Genomic DNA, 7,964 nt, shown 5'->3' on the forward strand with positions numbered 1-7,964 from the left:
CTGTCACAACTTTCAACACAACCAGAATTTTAATGCACTTTAACCTACAACATAATCATTTGCTCCTATAAAAAGCATAAAACTGTAAAATTGGATTAGCACCATAGAGTGCAATATGTAATTTTAAATCAGTAAAAAACAGGGTTGTAGACCAGGATTTAGGAAGTTCTGACTCAATCAGATTTAACAGGGAAAGAAAAGGGAATAAAAAGAAAGCAGTGCTTGGATTTGGAGGAATGAACTCATTAATACTTATAGCTCTAGAATGTGATTATTAAGCATTTAAATATTTTGCTGTGATAGATCTTTGATGCCTAACTAGGAAAGTAAGATCTGTAATAAAATATGCAAAAATGGCTTGAAAAGGGGGAGAGAAGTTTGTAAAATTAATAGACTTATGTTTAAAAAATATAATATGGGAATAAAACAGAAGTATTCTAAATTATTTCAAGAAATGTCATGTAGATGCACATGTAAACAAATCCACTGACTAATCAGAGCCTAAGTCTTGTGGATAGCTGGTAGGAAGAAACATTGAATTGGGGGGTTGGGGGAATAGGTGTGAAATAATTTTAATGTGCATCTCTAAAATAATACAGGTTAGGTATTATAAACTGTATGATAACCTATGTTACAAATGAACTAGATGCCAGAGATGTGTATTTCAGCTAGATGTCTCTGTGTCTAGTGTGGAATAGCTTAAGGGCACATAATGTTAAAATGAAATCCATGTATGGTTTCCTGATTTAATTACAGTGATTGCTTTTGAAAACTTTGTCCAACATAGATACAGGTCTGCAATCTGTGAGGAAAAAAATTGAGCCCTCCTTTTTACCACTGTAGATAATCCCAGTCCATATGCCCAGAATCTATCACAGCTTTTCAAATCAGAGGTGTTCATTACTAGAATGCTAAAGTTTCTGACACGTATTTAAAAGAATTTACAATGTATAAAGAAAAATGGTGGTCTATCTACTCAGCGATAGATCTGTCATAAAAACATAATAGTTAACCTTTTTACTCAGAAATGTACCAGAACTTAATGACAGGAAAACATTCTCTCACAGAACAGTGTAAAAGAAAATAAGGCAGATCTATCTTTTTCTCAATGACTTCTTAGCACACCAGTACAGTCATTACCTCTGTCATTATTTGGGATTTTTTGCATATCTAATCAGGTGATTTCAAAGATAGCAAATCAAAACTAGTATTATACATAACCTATTTTTCTCTTCACATGCGAAGAAATCTTAAATGAAAACATACCAATGGCAAGCTTTATCTCAACAGATGTCTAAATATAAGTCATTAATCACCCTAGGTTTCTTCTGAAGCCAGTGGTGAGAAATGACACCTTCAGAGACCAATTCATCTTAGATACATATTTTAGGAGGAGTTGAAACGCCACCTCCAGAGGTGTATTTTTTTCCTAGAGAAAGGTGATGAGTCTACATTCAGGCAATATTTAGACACCTAAGCAGAGTGGGAAGAAAAGCCTTCTTGGAAAACTACGTATGTACCTCTTGAGGAAAGCTCTCACAATTAAAAGCCTCAAGAGCAGTAATAATAATTGCAGGGCAGGTGATGCAGCTAATCAGTCTCAGTAAGCTCTGACCTGTTTGTTGTCTGCTTCAATTAGAGTCCTCACCAATACATACAAAGAAGCTCTTCAGAGGTTCCAGCTCTGTCAAATAATTAAATTCTAACCACCCCACGCTCTCTGAAATAATTTGGACCTTTGCCTGGAAGGAACTTGCTGTCTCTACAACATGCAGTATATATTTACTATTTAAACTGTCAAGTTATTTCTATCTTGAGGAGGTGATTGGTGACAGCCAACACGGCTTCTCTAAGGGCAAATTGTGCCTGACAAACTTGGTGGCCTTCTATAATGGGGTTACAGCGTCGGTGGATAAGGGAAGGGCAGCTGACGTCATCTACCTAGACTTGTGCAAGGCATTTGACACTGTCCCGCACGACATCCTTGTCTCTAAATTGGAGACACATGGATTCGATGGATGGACCACTTGGTGGATAAGGAATTGGCTGGATGGTCGCACTCAAAGAGTTGTGGTCAACAGCTCAATGTCCAAGTGGAGAACGATGACGAGTGGTGTTCCTCAGGGGTCGGTACTGGGACCGGCACTGTTCAACATTTTTGTCGGCGACATGGACAATGGGATTGAGTGCACCTCAGCAAGTGTGCCAATGATACCAAGCTGTGTGGTGTGGTCAACACGCTGGAGGGAAGGGATGCCATCCAGAGGGACCTTGACAGGCTGGAGAGGTGGGCCCGTGCGAACCACATGAAGTTCAACAAGGCCATGTGCAAGGTCCTGCATGTGGGTCGGCACAATCCCAAGCATGACTAAAGGCTGGGTGAGGAATGGATTGAAAGCAGCCCTGAGGAGAAGGACTTGGGGGTTTTGATTGATGAGAAGCTCAACATGAGCCGGCAGTGTGCACTTGCAGCCCAGAAAGCCAACCATGTCCTGGGCTGCATCAAAAGAGGTGTGACCAGCAGGTTGAGGGAGGTGATCCTGCCCCTCTACTCTGCTCTTGTAAGACCCCACCTGGAGTACTGCATCCAGCTCTGGGGGCCCCAGTACAGGAGAGACATGGAGCTGTTGGAGCAAGTCCAGAGGAGGGCCACGAAGATGATCAGAGGGCTGGAGCACCTCTCCTATGAGGACAGGCTGAGAGAGTTGGGGATGTTCAGCCTGGAGAAAAGGCAGCTCCGGGGAGACCTAATTGCGGCTTACCAGTACCTGAAGGGCCCTACAGGAAAGATGGTGAGGGACTGTTTATCAGGGAGTGTAGTGACAGGACAAGGGGTAATGGGTTTCAGCTGAAGGAGGGTCGATTTAGATTAGATGTTAGAAATTCTTTCCTGTGAGGGTGGTGAGGTACTGCAACAGGTTGCCAAGAGAGGTTGTGGAGGCCCCATCCCTGGAAGTGTTTAAGATCAGGTTGGATGGGGCTTTGGGCAACATGGTTTAGTGGAGGGTGTCCCTTCCCGCAGCAGGGGGGTTGGAACTCTATGATCTTTAAGGACTCTTCCAACCCAAACCATTCTATGATTCTATTATTCTATGATCTTTGACTTCTTATCCTTTAAGCAGCTGAGAATACCAGCCCATAGAATAAACTATTCTTATCCTTCTTTCCCCTTAATATTTTATATTCTTTAAAATCATGTTGACATGAAAAAATGGTTAAGAATGGCTACTGAAGTATTATTCTGTCAGATTCAATTTGCTAATTTGCTCATCATTTACCAATAGACTATGAAGATGTTTCAAAGACAAGCCTTTTGGGGAGATATATGCATAATTGACCTAATTCTTTGGGTTAACAGCAGCAGCACTTGTTTGTGACATTCACTGATATCAGATAGGTGCAAAATAATAGTAAATAACGAGTCACTGTATGTTATGGCCCAGCCATCAGATATTCAGACATGGGTTGAACAGACTTACCAGGACAGCTCATAGGGCATTAGCCTTCCCATTAAACATAGTCTCTTTCAGCATTGCCAAACTGTAATGCATTATGAATTTTTATGCCTTTCATATATGACACGTCTAGAATACTGGGATCACAAATATTCTTTGAAGCAGCCCGAGCATGTCTACTGCACCATAAAGGAAGCAGCCTTTTCTGTGACCCAAGGCTGGATTGCAAAATACAGTGGAGGATGAATAATTTCTGTATCCTATGCCACAATGATAGGTGTACTGCTTTCCAATCATGATCTACCCACTGTATCTGCTTCTTATCTATAATGTACTTAGGATGGTTTCAGCTGTAGATTCAAAGTCCAGTTCTCAACTTGTGAAAAAGCCCTACTTCCTATATTCATTTGCACCAGGTGAAAGACCTAGGTCCTTGTTCTCTGAATGCCAAGATTCACTACAGTCTGCTATCAGTGCAAGAATTGGTCTACAACTAAGACAAATGATGTTGTCCTCTGCTCCAACAGTGTTACACTTCTTTACTGCACAGGGACTCTGGGAGTCAGTAAATATTTTAAGAACATCTCTCTAGGATTGTAGTCACCTCAGCAACACAACAGAGAGTGCCATTAAATCATGATTCTGAACCCAACAGCACATGCTAAGGACAATACTATTTTCTGTGTAATGTTAGCTATTCTAGAAGCCATATATTCCAGGTACCATATAAAAACTGTTTTGTTGAATACTGGTGAAGTTCACAAACAAATTCAGTATCTCCAAGTCCACTGTGTTTCAAAAAAAAGTGCTACCTGTAGCCATTGATTTGTTTATTATGACTGCAATGTGCTTTCAGAAAGAAAATAATCTTCAGGTCCCAATCTAGATACAATCATTGCTTTATTCTTTATTATTATTTTTAATTCAGTCTGGAGAGCTACAGTATAAAGGTTGCCAACAATAATGACTAGATTTGAGCATTTAGAAGTAAATTACTAAGTATAATGAGAAGATGTGGACTTAATTTGTGTTTACCATAAAAAAAAGAACTGGACATCAGCCAGTGCTCAGATTTATTAACACTCAGAAATGCTGTCACAGCTCATGTGTACATGGGACATTAGTCATGCATTTTGTTAATCTAACATAATATGGAACGTAATTTATCAGGACACCAAAATAATAGCTTTTACTCCATTTCCCCATCTATGTGAGGATATGCACAATAGACTCTGAAGCCATACATGCACTCTATTAGAGCTAATTGAAACTAGATGATACAATTAACCTGCTTCTTAGTAAAAAGCATTAACACTTAATGTAAAATTCTAATCACAATAAAAGAGAGCAACATTAGAAGGAAATGTGGTGTATAACTGCAAACCATTCTTTTTAATGTCTTGAAAAATAAAATGGAAAAATTGTTACTAGTAAAGGAAAATCAAAAAAATCAAAAGCATCAGCTGGGCCAGATACGGTCTCCAGTTTTGCTGTTTCTATTCTGATTTTCCATGGGAATGTGACATTTCAGTCACTTCCAGACGTGATGAGTACACTAACTCCTGGTATTTTGATGCAACACAAGAGAACTGAATAGGTGGTCATGGTATGAATGAGTTGTAAAGATAATCCATTTACACTATACACTGTGCTGTTATAAAAATTGAAGTTTAAACTTTCTATTTTGGAAAGCATCCCAACACAACAAAACTGTCTTAATTTTTCTGATTATGATTAATTTTTAATGTAAACAACTGTCAAAATTTCCAGGACTGTAATTTCCCACTTTTCCCAGAAAATTGAAAAAAATTTTCATGTTAACACTTTCATCATCAGTTGATTCACTGGTCTTATATTTTATTTCTTCAATTTTCTTTTTATATATGCAAAGAAGAACAATGGAAAAATTAAAGTCAATGTATTTGGCAAATAACAGTATGTTATATGAGTGTTTATGGATAAAGGTCTTAGAAAATGTAATACACCATAAAAACTGCAACTGTATGGAGTAATACAGATGAAATCAAACATCACAAGCACATTATATGGAACAAATATATGGTGATAAGTATACACCAACATATTTGGGACTGATTAGCAGGGAATACTAAAAGTATTTTTAAATTAAACAATTTGTGATACTTTCTAGAGTGTAGCCTTGGAGAATGAAGTCACCTGACTGCAGAACAAAGGGCAAACACACAGCAGAACCTCATTAGTGTGGGATTTAAATGAAAAAGGAAAACCTCTCTTTTTTTCCTTTCCAGGATTCTAAAGGTCTTCAGGAAAGCTGAATATTTACCTAGACCTTGGGTTGGCTGTGTGCATCTCAAAAGCATGAGAAACATCAAATTTACCCACTCCAAGAGTGTTGCATTAAGGTTGTTCCTTGCTGTGGGAAAGTGAGGGAGAGAGCTGAGTTGAATAACTGATGTTGGGTTGAATAGCTGATAATGTTTGGAGGGAACGGGAGGGGAAGTTGGAGACAGGCCTTAAAGACTTAATTTGTTCATCCTGCTGGGACTGTGCAGGGGGAGGAGAGGGAATTAGCATCTGCTGCTCAGTGACTGCTGCCCTGAATATTTCCTTGCTCTCCTCAGCAGAAAGATCTGTAAAGCTTTTCAAAGAAAATGTAGGTATTAAAGCTGTGGCTGCCCCAGGCAACTGCCTACTTAGCTTGCATCTAAGTTACTCAAAAAGTTTGGGGTGGAGGCCATGAAGAAAAAAAAAAAGGAAAAATAAAGAAATAATGGCTCTTTCAGGTGCTACTGTAAATTATTTCTGGGCTTTATTTGCATAACTACTTTCACTGGAAGCTAATATAGCAAAAAAAGAATGCATTTAAATCCAATTTTTGTTTGTCTGGGGGGCTGCATTTTGCTTTTCTCTCAGATTTATACATCAAGATTCCTGGAATCCGTTGAAAAGTCTATGTGTACACAAAGCCATGTTCAGCTTGACCCTTTCTCACTGTCTGGCTTATTTATTAACTTTGACACAGATATGAGAACAAAGAAGGTTTGGAGGACTTTTCTATGCAAAAGGGACAGAAATATGTCTTAGTCCTGTTTTAACTCTGCCAAAGACCCCCCAGAGACACCACTACTGGTCAGATGGAGCAACAGAAAAGCTTCTTCCATTTCCTTTTCTAATGAAGTAGAAATACCTGCTGTCCTTGATTTTTCTCCCTGAAATGCAAAAATGGTTGAAACAGGAAGACCTGAAAGGAACTTCTGTACCTTTGCTCCGTGCCATGGGCAAACAGGTCACTGTGCTGTTTACCTTACACAGAAGTCTTTGTTTTCTGTTGTACCAGTGCACAATGTACATAATGCATAATATACAATGCCTGCAGAGGCAGGCTGCAGAGTGACACACTGGTTTCCCTGTACCAAGTGAGGCCAAGGGAATTAGTACGTGACCTCTTCTTTCCACCGTCCCGGCAGGAACAGACACAGAGCTGCAGTGGCAGATCTCACTCAGACTTGACACTTACTGAGTGGCTCATCCCATGTCATGAATGACTATTGCACATCACTCCAAGCTTTGTGGTCCATCATCCCAAGGAAAACACCAAAATGCATCAGATGGACAAGGGATTTAATGGCCCCTTTTTATAGGTCTGAAACAAAGATGAGGAAAAAGTATGGAAATCGCTGTGAACAAAAGAGAAATTACATATTACAAGTGCAATTGCTGGGGAAAATACATAAGGATTTTATTGAAAGCAGATGTTCAATCTTGGAACATTAAGTCTATTTTAAAAAGACGCAGGAGAAAAAGCATGCAAAATTAATTTGCATTTTCAGAAGACACCCCAATCATTTATAATCTTGGCATCTTTCATAATTAAATCAGATTATTAGTCTAAAAACAGAATAAAAGTGTCATATAAGTACTTCTGTGAAAGCAGCAGTAGCACACTTAATGTTTACTGGAATTCATTAAAAATGAGGTAGAAGAAAGATCAGTTAAAAGAAAGGACAGCAATTCCATGCTGCATTTCAGAAGGGAGTTTAATTTAGTGCTAGCATAAAAATAGTACTGTAATATAAATTGCACTAAGTGGCAGGAAGGGGTTTTAAAATGTAAATAATGTGAAATTACTAGATGTGCATTTAAATGCAGTGAAAGTAATAATCTGCTGTCACTTGAAAAAAAAAAAAACCAACCAAAAAACCAAAAAACCCAACAAACCAACAAACAAAACAAAACAAAAACCAAACCAGGGTTGTTTTTTTTCATGGCGCTCTGATTAAAACCATATCACATTAAGGCTTTGTGATTCTCACCCTCTCCATTAATAATGTCTAAGACCACTTGAACAATCAGAACAACTGGAAAGAGCTATTTTAAGCATTCTAGATTTCTATATAATAAGAATATGTAGTAAATGAGTAATTAGCCAGGGTAAGGTATAAGGTTTAAGTAATGTAAATGATCCATGTCTTAATATTTTACAACAGGTTTCCAGGAGATGTTTCAAATTTTCATCCTTACTCAGCCCCT

The 7,964-nt window shown here is 38.5% G+C and overlaps 1 non-coding gene across 1 annotated transcript; it reads left to right on the forward strand.

The window, feature by feature from the left end:
* The first annotated feature begins 1,300 nt into the window (after nt 1-1,300).
* On the forward strand, nt 1,301-1,385 carry LOC142601478 (small nucleolar RNA ACA64). The gene has a single exon (XR_012835036.1). It is a non-coding gene; the product is annotated as a small nucleolar RNA ACA64 (small nucleolar RNA).
* Nucleotides 1,386-7,964: the final 6,579 nt, after the last annotated feature.

This window comes from Balearica regulorum, chromosome 3 (genome assembly GCF_011004875.1).
Source record: "Balearica regulorum gibbericeps isolate bBalReg1 chromosome 3, bBalReg1.pri, whole genome shotgun sequence".
NCBI lineage: Eukaryota > Metazoa > Chordata > Aves > Gruiformes > Gruidae > Balearica > Balearica regulorum.